Source organism: Sinocyclocheilus anshuiensis, unplaced genomic scaffold (assembly GCF_001515605.1).
Source record: "Sinocyclocheilus anshuiensis isolate Anshui unplaced genomic scaffold, SAMN03320099.WGS_v1.1 scaffold481, whole genome shotgun sequence".
Classification (NCBI taxonomy): Eukaryota; Metazoa; Chordata; class Actinopteri; order Cypriniformes; family Cyprinidae; genus Sinocyclocheilus; species Sinocyclocheilus anshuiensis.
Genome location: NW_015539907.1, coordinates 604410 through 618226, shown reverse-complemented (window position 1 = coordinate 618226; position 13817 = coordinate 604410). Strand labels below are relative to the sequence as shown.

At 37.6% G+C, this 13817-nt stretch overlaps 1 protein-coding gene across 1 annotated transcript in view; it reads left to right on the top strand.

Annotated features, from left to right (window-relative positions):
- mgat4c (mgat4 family member C) overlaps positions 1-13817 on the top strand; it is a 121399-nt gene that overhangs the window by 56159 nt on the left and 51423 nt on the right. The gene's annotated exons all lie outside the window — the stretch shown is intronic.

The window sequence follows — 13817 nt, the reverse complement described above, 5'->3', positions numbered from 1 at the left end:
TATTTATATAAATTATTATTATTATTATTATTATTTTATTATCTGTTTAATAAACCATAATAGTAAATTTGGGATTTCTCGAACCATTATTAACACTTTTTTTACATACAAATTTAATGCATTTATTATTTTTACATATAAAATGCATGATACTAGCAATGCTAAGATCGATTAAAAGGGAACACAGTAGCCAAATGTATAAGCTGAATATAATATTGCCTAAATAAAAGTATATGCCAAATGCATAATGCATGTACACTAGACTCAAAAATCTCAAAAAACCTTCAGTTTGAATAGACTTTACACCTCTAGACATTAACAGTCCATTTCCATGAGATGCATAATTTCACTATACTTTTAGCAAAGACAGATTTCAAAACATGCATACATGCATACAGCAGGCTGCAAATGAGAACGAGCTGTGGTGGGCTAATGAATGATAGGCACTTGAAACTGTGAAGAACGACGGTACAGATGTACAGCTGGCAGAGGCAAACACCGATGTGAGTGAACATTAAAGATTCATTCAAACAGCTGTTCCTTATCCAGGACAGCACGATCCACCACCATGTGCTCTGATTCTGAAACAGAAGAGTGCAGGAAGCAGGGGTGAAAATTTGACTAAAGCTCAGGGTATTACACAAGCAGCAGAGTCAGCCGAGAGATCTGTCTGCGCACTGTCTACAGTGATTGAAGGCTTTACCTCTTACTGAAAAACATGAAATCCATGGATTGAGAGTTGAAAACTATGACAGCTGCATTTCAAGATTTTGTGCTTGAATCTGACACACAGTAAAGTTCAGACTAAAAGTTAGAGTGAACTGAGGATGAACAGACAGACCATATTTGTGTCTGTTTGTATCTCTGTACAGTTTTTCCTCACCTTGCTTTATAGATTGATTATTTAGCCAGATATTTGCTTTGGAAAAAGTCCAGTAAAATGCAGCTCCTTAATTATCATTGTGTAATGCCAACAACTTCTAAGTGACTCTCGGGACTAATTCTCTGATGCCTTTTCTTCTAAATGCTCAAGAGTGTTATTAGTGTGTTTTTTTTAAGTGCTGTTCTTCAGTAATTTACCAGTCAGTATCAATTGCCTTGGGTACGTGGTCTTGGCTTCATTTAGGTGAGTAAAGGGTGTTTTGCGTGGTAAACTGTAAGCACAAGTTCTCAGTTCATTGTCAGTGGGAGAAAGCCAACAGAACAGAGGCGGCAATAAAAGCTCGCCAGCAAACATAGAGATGCAAGATATAAAAAGAGATGTTTTGAAGAATGCGTCAGTGTTTTTTTTTTTATCCATTTAATGTTGTTTTGGACCCCTTTGACTTTCAGTGAACAGACAAAAACAGTTGAACAATTCCTCAAAATATCGGTAACACTTTAGTATAGGGACCAGTTCTCACTATTAACTAATTGCTTATTAGCATGCTTATTATTAACATAGCACATATTCTGAATCTGCATGACCATATTCTACATCTCTATTCCTACCAAATACCTACATTTAACAACTACCTTACTAACTACTAATAAGCAGCAAATTAGGAGTTTATTGAGGCAGAAGTCATAGTTAATAATTTGTTAATAGCAAGAATTGGACCTTAAAATAAAAGTGTGACCAAAATATCTTCTTTTTTTCCCCCACAGAAGAAATTCATACAGGTTTGGAAGGATATGAGGACCAGTAAATATGACATAATTTTCTATTAATACCATGATTGGAAATATTGAATCTGTAGTGAATGCAAATTTTTTATATTCTTGCTGGAAATGTTTTTTATAAGCTTTTTTCAACTATGTATATATGTTATTTTCTTTAGAGTGGTTTCTTCATTTTCTTCAGTGTGATTGAAAGTACGTCAATGTGTGTTTTTTTTATAACAAATCAAACAGCTTTTATGTGGTTACTTCCTTTCAGAGTAGTCTAAGCTTGCTCTCTGTAGCGCTCTATGAGGCATTCACTACAATGAATGAGCAAGCAATTTGGAACTAAATGTTTCATTAATTTGGTTAATTTTATTAGCTATCATTTACTGTACATAGAACAGATATTTACATTAATCATCTCATCCAGAGCAGCATGTTTCCATTTCTTAGCAGTTTGCTAACGCATGTAGATGTAGTGGTAACACTTTAGTATAGGGACCAATTCTCACTATTAACTAGTTGCTTATTAGCATGCCTATTATTTACACATTATTAACACATATATTAGCACATATTCTGCATGACCATATTCTACTTCCCAAATTCTACACAATACCTAAACGTATCAACTACCTTACTATTAATAAGCAGCTAATTAGGAGCTTGTTGAGGCAAAAGTCGTAGTTAATGGTTTGTTTATAGCAAGAATTGGACATTACAATAAAATGTGACCAAAATAGTGTATTGAAAAAGCTTGTACACAAAAAAGGTGGCAAGATTGCAAACAGAGATCACTTGTCACAAACTGTGTAAAATTAATAATCTTATCTTATCCTCTTATCATCATGTCATTTAAAAGATTTGTTTGTTTGTTTGTCTGTTTTTCATTTAAACACAAAAGGAGACATTTAGCACAATACTCGAACTACTGGTTTGAATGAAATGAAAGCTCCCAAATTAAATCTTATTCATAGAGTGTTATTATTCACAGAAAATCTTGCCTTCTGCCCTTTTGAGCAAAACGAGGGTGAGTAGATGATGACATTTTCATTTTTGGGTGATCTATTCCTTTAATGGTCTTGCAGAGTAACATTTACCCTCACAAAATTACAAAATGACAAATTTAGCATTGAGCGTCATCTGAAACAATATGCTCCTTTTTGCCAGCATAAAACTGGCTCGCTGATGGCTTTTCTCAGACTTTACCGGATATAATAATTTCCAGGATGAAATATTTTGTCCTTTATCCCTAGACCTTGGTGAAAGGAAAAGGCTGTTATCTGTCAGCAACACAAAACACGTACCTCCCTTGCAGAATCTCAGCCACGCAAAATAATCAGCCAAACAGGAGAGCTACTCCCGCTGGAAATCACGGTAATAAGCCCACCGTCCCCTTTCGAAATAACAGCTGGTTATGTTTTTCTAATGGAGAAGCGCCATCACAAGCCATCACTTCTCGTTCATCAGCAGCTGTTAGCTGTGACTGGAGGTGCTGAGAGAAATCGGCATAATATTTGTGTGCTGTGTGCAGAACCAGATCTTCTACAAACGAGAGCTGTATAGAGTTAAGGCCGTGACCCTGCAGAAATTATGCTCCTGTCTCGCCACCCTCACACTTGGATTTTGAGACGAGGGCAAGGGGTCTGGGTTGGCTTAATAGTGACAACTCTCATGCTGATGATTCTGAGGTGATACATGTGATACGCACCATCTGCCAAGGGGTCAGTCTGCCCTGACAGGGCCTGTTTGAAACATGAACGTGTGTCTGCATGTGTCAGACCGAGCGCTTGCATCCCTCAGGCTAATTTGGGACTGATGGAAGACAGACATATTCTCTTCTGCCATTTCTTCTCTATGCAGCTCAGACAATAATATATGTTGTTGTGTTGTTATTTTTGTCTTCAGCAGAGATGATTTTCTACATGTCACTGAATGTGTTCAAGGGATAATTCACCAAAGAATGAAAATTCTGTCATCATTTACTCACCCTCATAGTGCCAAACATGACTTTCTTTTATATGATATTTTGAAGAAACTCAGTGTTTCATTCAGTGTTGTTTTGTACCCCATTGTATGGAAGGTTGTTTCTGCCATGATATAAAAAGGTAACTTTTATCTCACAATTTGGTCTTTCTTTCTCGCAGTTGTGAGAAAAAAGTTTGAATTGAGAGATATAAACGTAGAATTCTGTCTTTTTGTTTCTGCCACGGAATAAAAAAAAGATCATTGCGACTTTATAATCTCACAATTCTGATTTTATATCTCACAATTCAAAAAAAGTAAAAAAGTATAATTTAAGAGATATAAACTGCAGAAAATAGCAGACAAAAACGTCAGAATTGTGAGATAAAGAGTCAGAGTTACTTTGATTATTTTTAATCCTGTGGAGGAAACAAGCCGCCATACCATTGACTAGAGGTGGGCGATATGACCAAAATCTTACATCACGATAAGAGTAATTTTATTTCACAGTAACGATATATATGACAATATAGTTATATTTGCTTTAAATAAGGTCGTTATTATATAAAAAATATAGATGCAATAGAAATTTCATTATTCTTGTCATCAGGAATATTAGACTGCTGTCACTTTAAGAGCTGCCTGGATCCAATATACGCAGCAGCACAACATAACAACACAGGGACCTGCTGCTTCCTCTCCATCAGCACAGCAACAAGCGAAATTAGTTGTCTTTTGCTGCTGATTGCATTTCAATGTCTTAAAATCACTTGTTTTTAAACTGCAGTGCTTAGAAACGCAGGCAAATGATACGTTTTTGTTACCATGTAGCACAGCAACGTCACATGAGAGTGTAACCGTGATAGAGATGATAGTCCAAAATCTCTATCGGTTGACAAATTTCTACCGGTTAATCGTATCTACCAGTATATTGCCCTCCCCTACCATTGACAACAAATTTTTGACAAATCAGAAAATTCTAACAGGACATGTTCTCAAAAATATTGACAGAAATGCATCGTTATTAGCTTTTTTTTTACAGCATTATAGCTGCAAACCTCATTTTCTGCAGAGTGTACAAGCCAGCTTGAAAGTACTTGCTAACAGTCTGCAATGAAGTTTGCATTCCTCTTTGGGTAATTTGAGAAGCCGCAGGGTGTCGTCTGCACAATTAAAACTTGGACAAAAGTTAATAAGCAAATTTGTTTTAGTGTTTTATCGATGGGGTGCTTGTGAAGTCAAGCCAGAGCAGCTCCGCTCTCATAAATAATTACATTGTTTAGCATTTTGTAAGGTTTGATGTAATGCAAAGCAAGGATCCAAACCACGCTCCTTCAGCTCGCACGCAACAGCGTAGGCCCATGCTTAAACAACCTCCATCCCACTATAGGCCAGTTTTAGCTCAAACATCCTAACAAGAGCTTTGTCTGACCTCGTTCCCTTCCCCTGTTGTTTTGCAGCGAGTTTGACTCAGCTCTGCTGATGTCATCGAGTTTTCCTCAAACAGTGAGGCACGGAGAAGACAGCAGAAGACAGTGGAGAAAATAAGAAACAAAGAAATCCCACGTGGCGTCATTTCACTTTTCAAACCGATGAGCCTTGCTCACTGCCCTCTGCTTGGAAAGAGTCAGAGAAAGAGCGAGATTAATGCAGATCATCTGTCATCACCTGGCAGCTGATCAAAAGATCTCATTGACAGACAGCATTCGAAAATCCACTGTAGCTTCTTTTTTCTCACTTGGAGCTGTAGAGGCAGTTTCTCAGACACACATGCACTAGATATTGGCTTTAGGCGTGTAGGGAGAAGGGAGAGAGGCGTGAAATGGCATAGCATTCCTTGGAAAATTAAAAGCAAAAAGAGAGTGATGTTGAGACACACTTATGTTTTGAGACATCAGGGAGTATGGTTTGTGGCGTGCCGAATGTAGATCCCAGAGCAGGGGATTTGAGCAGAATTTGAGCGGGGTACAAGGGTAGGGAGAAGAAGGAGAGAAAATCGTATTCTTTAGAAGAGCGAGAGAGAGACTCTTGTTCTTTGTTGCGAGAGCTGCACCCCAAGGCTTGTTGCTGTGCTGATGGAGAGGAAGCAGGTCCCTGTGTTGTTGTGTTGTGCTGCTGCGTTTTCACTCCTTTTTGTCTTGTTATGCATTTATTTTCAATTTTCTTCTCTTTTTTCACCTTGTGAAGAGAATTGCCTAAGCAATTTTTCAGGTCACAATTAAAAGCGTGTTTCACAGTTCAGTGAATCTTTTGACAGGCAGGTATTTAACATAATTGCCAATTCAGAAATCAGCTCTGGCGTGCTTAAACGTTTGTTTTTAAGAACTAATGCTATGCAGCATACTCAAATATAGCAGCATTATGTATACAACTGCTACAGTAAACTTTTTGTTTGCATATGGCAAGAAATTCCCAGTAGGAATAGTTCCCCCAGAAATAATAATTCTGTCATGTTATTCCAAACCAGAATGGAACACTCAAAAAACCTTACCAGCAGCCCAAAAAAGGACTAAGAAAAGCACCATAAAAACGGTCTATACAACTCTTGTTGTATTTCAACACTTCTGAAGCCATATTGCAGCTTTGTGTGAGGAACCAAATGAAATTCAAGTCAGTATTCACTGAAAAATGCCTTGGCTGTGACTCAGAATTCATATTTGGCACAGCTTTGAGAATGTGGCGTTTGGTTATGAAAACCAAATGAAGTCAGTGATGTCCAACCTGCTGCACAGACAACATTTATTTTGAGAGGTGATTTTACTAGTGACTAATGACTTAAATTTGAGCTTTCTTTGCGAAACTATCAAAAACTGTCTTTTTGTGTGGCTGTTTATTACTTACTAAGCATATACTGTATAAATGCCTTATTCTGCATGACCATATTTTAGATCCCTTAGTCCAACCTTACTAACTGTTAATAAGCAGCAACGAGATTATTGAGGCAAAAGTCATTGTTAATAGTTATTTAATATTGAGAATTGGTCCCCAAACTAAAGTGTGACCAGAAGATATAAAAAAAAAAAATATAGAGCAATATTTTATGAATAAATAGTACAGAATGACATGAGGGTTTGTAAATAATGTCAGAATTCATTACATTTTTGGTTGAAATGCTGCTTTATCTCATTTTGGCACAGTTAAAATATTTTCCCTTTTGTTTCTTTGGAGCGTATTTGCTTAATGCGTTTATTCTACAAATCGAGCCATTTCAGAGGAAACACTGTTTGAAGTCATTTGGCCTAACCTTACACTGACATTCAAATCTGTATGCTGGAAAATGCAGACACCTGAACAGCGAGAGTGACTCGTATGATGCGACTGCACCCCTTCTCACCTCTATCTGCAAAAGTAATTATGGCAAACCACAGAGCGACAGCACACTGGATTGGCGAGAAGGATGCCAATAAAGGTCATGAAAATAAACACATCTATCTTGTTATGGAGGAGAGGGTACAGTTTCCAGTGGAGTGCTGATGCTCAAGGCCAAGCATTCTCCTTTACCTCGCCTGTCCCCCAGCAGATACTGTTCCTCTGCGCAAAACCCTAAAATTCCCCTGAGATGAGACATGACATGAAGCGATAGACAGAGCTCCAGCGAGGATCATGGGGTGAGAGGAAGGTTGCTGAGACATTGTGGAAAGAGCATGGAAGCAAGTGAGAGGTGAGAAAGGGAGACGGTGAAAGTGTAAGAGAGACTGTATGTATTTTTGTGTGTGTTAGAGGTGAGAAAAGAGACAAACTGTCAGGTTTTGGTGGAACAAAAGCTGTATGGGTATGTGCTGCAATGAAACATGTAGCCCTACAAATTATAATAATGATTGTTTAATCAGAACAGTGATTTAATTTAGATGAGTTAATATGGAGTTTCCTATTTTCATTTTATTACTTGATCAAAGCTGTTTCTCAACCCTGGGGGGTCCACAGACACCTAGTGTTCTGTGGTGTAATTGCAAGGGGTCTGTCGAATTTTTTTTTTAACTATCTGATACTATAAATGTCATAAAGCATTAATATAGTAGTTCTCAAACTGGGGACCTCAGCAAACTTCCAAAGGAGCTGCAAGATGACTTAAATATAGAGACTATTGTAAATAATAACTTTTAATAATGCACAAAAAAATCCCCAAAAACATGCATACCATGAACATTGACATCATATTTATTATTTAAATTTTTCTCCCCTCAATAACTGTTGTTTTTAATGAAGAAAATAGTTCTTGAAACATCTGGAATCATACAATGAATCACGGTTAAAATTGCAAGGGGTCATTTAAAAACTTTGATGGCATATATTAGATATCAGATTTTTATTGTTTTTTTTTAAATGACCCTGCGCATTTAAAATATTAGATTTACATTTATGCATTAAGCAAATGGTTTTATTCAACATAATTTACAATAGAGGTCAGAAATTAATAACAAAATCAACAATATTCATAGTATACAATGCCAGGTTTGATAGAAAGCTGGATTAGGAAACAAGCTAGAGCAGAAGGGAAATGCAAAAAGAAAAAAGAAAAAAAAAAGTGCCTTAGTTTAAGGTTGTGGAGTGGTGCTTCAGATGCTTTTTGAAAGTTGTGATGGTCTCAGGCTCAGCAGATTGAGTAGAGTTTGACAGTTCATTCTATCAGAGAGGATCAGTGAGGGTGAAGGTTTTGGAAAGTGACTTGGTGCCTCATTGTGAAGGCCCAGCAAGGTGCCACTCATTCAGTGACTGCAACTGGAGGAAGCATACACTTATAGACGTGTATTGAGGTAAGGGGGTGCAGTTCCAGTGGCAGCTTTGAAAGCCAGAGTCAAAGCCTTAAATTTGATTCTGGCAGCGACTGTGGAGTAAATCAGGAGAGGTGTGACGTGGGTCCTCTTTGACTGATTGAAGACCAGACATGCTGCTGTGTTCTGGATCATCTGCAGAGGCTTAGTCATGCTGACAGGAAGGCCAGCCAATAGAGATCAGCATATATCAGATGTTTTTATACATATTTAAATATTTAAAGTTGTTAAGTTGTATTTAATGTTGTAATGTACTAATACTTTTTGGGCATATGTGCTATGACATATGACAAAATGCAGCATAATTGTCCATGTAGCCAAATAGTGGGATGTTTTGCACAGGTTTTGCAGTACAATTGGATTTGATTATCTTCAAATTGGCTTCATGACATTACTAAACATATTCTGTGAATGAATGAATGAATGAAATATGATGGGAGTACAGAATTTCTTTGAAAAATGCTGAGAATCATTTGATCAAACTACTCTTATACAGTGTATCATGACTAAATTTGTCTGTAGTACAAATGGCTTTGAATAATATCATGGACACTGAATGGCCTTTTATTAGGCAAAAACTTTTCTTTGTTATGTGGATCATTTTAGAAGAGGACTCTGTTCTTGCCAGGCCATAGCACACAGTCACAGTGAGTCTGTCTCTACTCTGACCTCTGGCATCTACTGGATGTTGACCTCCAGAGTGTGGGGATTGACCGGGCGGGATGCCCAAAACCATCCGGCTGCCGGCTGGCCCTTGCCCAAGGAGACTCGATCCAACGGATTATCCACCCAAGCTCCAGTGCCAGCTAGCCCTTCAGATGCACTGACTGAAAAAAAAAACAGCCTTTCTTGCTATGGGCCAGTCTTAGGGGATTGATTGTTTAAATGAAGTGCTCCCGGGGGTGAGCCTTTGGAAAGTAGGGCTCATGGACTGATGGAAGACACAAATTTATACAACTGCTTAATAAAGGTTATTAATAACTGAATGCTCTGGAATACGTCAGTCAAACTGTAGTTTTACAGTAACCAGTGATACTTAACCCTAAAATGAAAATTCTGTCATCACTTTCTTACCTTCATTTGGTTTTAAACCTGTATGACTTTCTTTCTTCTGCAGGAGATATTTTTATATGATAGTTTTGTCATTGACTTTCATTGTGATCAAAAACAGTTTAAATATTCTTCAAGATGTCTTTTATGTTCTGCAGAAGAAAGAAAGTCAAGCAGATTTGGAACAAAATGAGGTTGAATAAGTGATGACAGTTTATTCATTTTTGGGAAAATATCCCTTTAAAGATGCTATTTTGTGGGAATAAATAAATCCCAGTAATAGTTATGTCTAGGTTTGCTGGTCAGGAGTGATGAGTTTATTCAGATTTGGAGGGAAAATTGTATTATAATTAGTTTTGAACAAAATATTAATATTTAATTTAGATTAAATGTACTTAGTTTTGCAGAAAGGTAAAAAAGGGCCCTCCAGAAAGTTACAGAAAGCAGCTGATGCTAATAGATTCTGAAGTATATCTAATTAAGATAATGAGAGCTTTGATGTCCCCTGTCAGAAAGTACAACTCCACAGCTGAGCAACTATATACACAAAAAAGCAGCCGATCCATCTCCTCATGAAAACAAGTCCTTGTGCAGCTCTTTCCCCCTACTAAGTTTCTTCAGGGAAAATGAGAAAGGTTTGTTTCAGAGAAAGAGGTCATGACTACAGCTCCTCTCCATATTCATTTGACCTCTCTTTCTTTAGATCCGACTGGAAAAGCGCTGCTACTGTACAATGAATATGCAATAGCCCTCTCTCACATGCTGCACTGTCCTTCATGGATGATAAACAGACTGCAGAAATTCATTTACATTTCTATTGACAAGAGATTTCTCCAATTTAATCACCTTACTTTCTCATTTGTAGCTTTCCTCAAAGTCAGCCTACTTTCAACTGATTTTTTTTCTTCCAAGCTGCCCCATTTCCATTTAAATTGAATAGGACACACGTCTTAATGTGACAGATATTTTTTTAAATGTCCGTGATGGCTTGAACAAATCTCAGCATCTTTGGGAGTTCAGAAGAAATGCTGGCGCCACACTTTTTCTATTTGCTTTGTAATCCGGGTGGGTTAATGTGTTTTCAATGAGCTGAATTGGAATTTCTTGTCTATGTAATGACATATTTTTCTGAAAGTGTCTTGGAACTCAAGTGTGACAGTTTTGACTGTCATGTGCATCATTACTGTTAACGTGTGTAATTTCTGAATCATTAGCATAGCCAAATGATTGTTTTCAAGCAGGTTTCCCCTAAACACACCCCCTTCTTCCATTGGTCAAGACAAACAGATAGCCCCGCTCCAAACTCATGCCATTGGTTGAGCCACTGTTGCTATATGCTGCCTGCAGTGTTTATGCTTTTTATGGTAAATGAATCTACAAATGGCTTATATACAGTTACTGCAACTGAAATGGCAGATAGTATTGTAATGCTGGAAGAGAATCACACACTTTTAGCTTTAACCGTAAAAAATTACTACATTTATAAACCATTTAGAAAAATATTACAAGCATTTTTTCACAGTACTCACAGTAGAAAACCTGGAATGCTTCACCTTGATGTTGCACTTTTCATGTTTTCCCACTAATATGTGACCCTGGACCACAAAACCAGTCATAAGGGTCAATTTTTTTGGAATTGAGATGTATACTTAATCTTAAAGCTGAATAAATAAGCTTTCTATTGATGTATGGTTTGTTAGGATAGGGCAATATTTGGCTGAGATACCACTATTTGAAAATCTGGAATCTGAGGGTGCAAAAAAATAAAATAAAATTCAGAAAATCACCTTTAAAGTTGTCCAAATTAACTCCTTAGCAATGCATATTACTAATCAAAAATAATTTTTTGATATATTTGTGGTAGGAAATTTACAAAATATGTTTATGGAGCATGATCTTTACTTAATATCCTAATGATTTTTGGCATAAAAGAAAAATCGATCATTTTGAGCCATACAATGTACAGTAGTGTTGGCTATTGCTACAAATATACCCGTGTGACAAAATTTTCAGCAGCCATTACCATTACCATTACCATTACCACCAGCCATTTAGAAATCATTCTAATATTTGTATATATACATGTTTTATATATATATACAAATATTAGAATATTAAATAATTTTTATATCTTTTGAAATATACTGACGTGAAGAAAAAGGCAGCCATGGCATCCTGTTCAAGATGTTCCAAGTGTACATACACAAATAGTCAGCATTCACTAGACTGGACCTCCAAGTGCGGCCGAGACCATCCGCATGTGTTTTTGAGGGTGACGGAGCTTTTATCGTTCCTAAATGTGCCAAAATTAGTCGGAGGGAGAAAAAGGAAGCTGCCTAGCTTTTGAAGAATTAATAAGGCTGTCTCATTTAAATGTGCACAGCGTCTGAGACAGCCTCTGAAAGTTCCAGTTTTACATTTTCTTGACAGTGCCTTTGATGAGCGCTGATAACGTACAGCAGCTCCCAGGGAGCCCACATTTTATAATAAAGAGTTTGGCGGCGGAGACGAACTCCGCTGATCCAAGCTATGCATTATTATGTGTCTTCCTAGCAGAAAAGCAGCTCCATTTATGCCTCCCACTATTTTTACACTGTTATTATGGCTTAACATTATTCGATTGTTCATATGCCAGCCTATAAGCACATACTGCTTTTGTTCTGCAGGAATGGTTTATGTGAGTGACGGTATTTAATGCCTGATTTTTATCTGGCTTATACATTTAAGATTCACCATATTAGCACAATCTTCTGTGCAACCATTTTAGAAAAACATTCTAAGCACCTTTCCTAAAAGCGAGTGTTGAGAGATGTGCAAAATCACCTCTTTTAAGAGTAGCAGGTCAAAAAAGATGAGTTTAAAGGGGTTTTCTGCCTTTCGTCATTGGCTTATCCTGCATCCTCTTTACTCAGATTACAAACCAGCTCATGTATCAGATGGCTGCACATGGACTAGGTAGGCCTGTGACCCATTTTTGAAACACTGCCTTAGGCAACGCTATGCATAGATAACATGTATGTTCTCACCTAGGTTACTAAAAGCGTGACATTGATGAGGAGAGAGTGTGAGAAAAGAGTAAAATCCCAAAGGCTGGTCATTCACAGCCAGGGGTCAGGCTGATTAGTGCCGCTGCTGGTAGATTCTGTAACTATGCTGTCATGACTTGCCTGTTGATGGCCATTCAAAAATAATCTATCTATGAAATGAGTATACAAGAGTTTGTATATATATATATATATATATATATATTTAATAAGGCTGTGCATTTCCTAGTTGCTTATAAGAGTATTTTCAGACATAATTATATGTTTATATATTGCATTTGGATACCCTAGGGAAAAATAAATATACTAAAATATATTTAAAATACATTTATTTCATGCAAAGTATACTACAAATACATTTACATATTTTTGTGCTTAATAAAAATACCTTCCAATTGTACTTTAGTATACTAAACTGGTATACTTAAAGTCTGCTAAATTGGAACGACTAATTTTGTACTTAATGCACTTTAATTGGTTGGAAGTAGTGCTGAAGTCCAACTATAGATATACTGAAAAATATTTGATTGTGTTAAAGTGGAACTATTGCAAGTATTCTTTAGGTACACTTTAAATATCCTGCACTTAAAGACCGATATTATTCTAAGATCATACTATTCTCATCAAAAGTGATATTAAAACACATTTTAGGCTTAATATTAAGAAATGTGCATTGTGCACATGTAGTACTCCAAATAAAGATTAAATATAATTTTTATATCAGTAAGTATCGAGTGATATGTAAATATATTAATAGATTTTAATTATACTTGTTATGAAATGTCTCGGTTACTTGTGTAACCCTCGTACCCTGAAGGAGGGAACGGAGACGTTACGTCAGTCGTGACTGACGAATTGGGATCTCGCCCGAGAGCCCAATCACCTTCGAGTGTTAACTAAACAAGCCAATGACAGTTGGCGTGCATGTTTCGCCACGCGCACCCCGCCCCGCAGCGCGGGTATAAAAGGAGAGCGCGTGCAAACGCTGAACGGCGCGAAGCGACCTCAGATGCTTCTGACTCCAGAGGAGGAGATGGCGGGCAAGTTGCGACATGCGCCAGAGTGTAGACCGCCTTGGTGGTTGATGTACGCAAAGGTCGCAGTGTTGTCCGTACGGACGCCCCGACCAGAGCCCCGCAGCTGCATTCCCATTGCACATGGCACCCCAGCCCCTGGCCGAGGCATCTGTTGACACAACAACATGCCTGGATACTTGCCCTAGGGACACCGCTGTCCGAAGAAAGGCAAGATCTGCCCACGGGCTGAAGGTCTGACGGCAGAACGGGGTGACAGAAACCCGGTAAGTGCCGTGTAGCCATGCCCATCTTGGGACCCGGTCGTG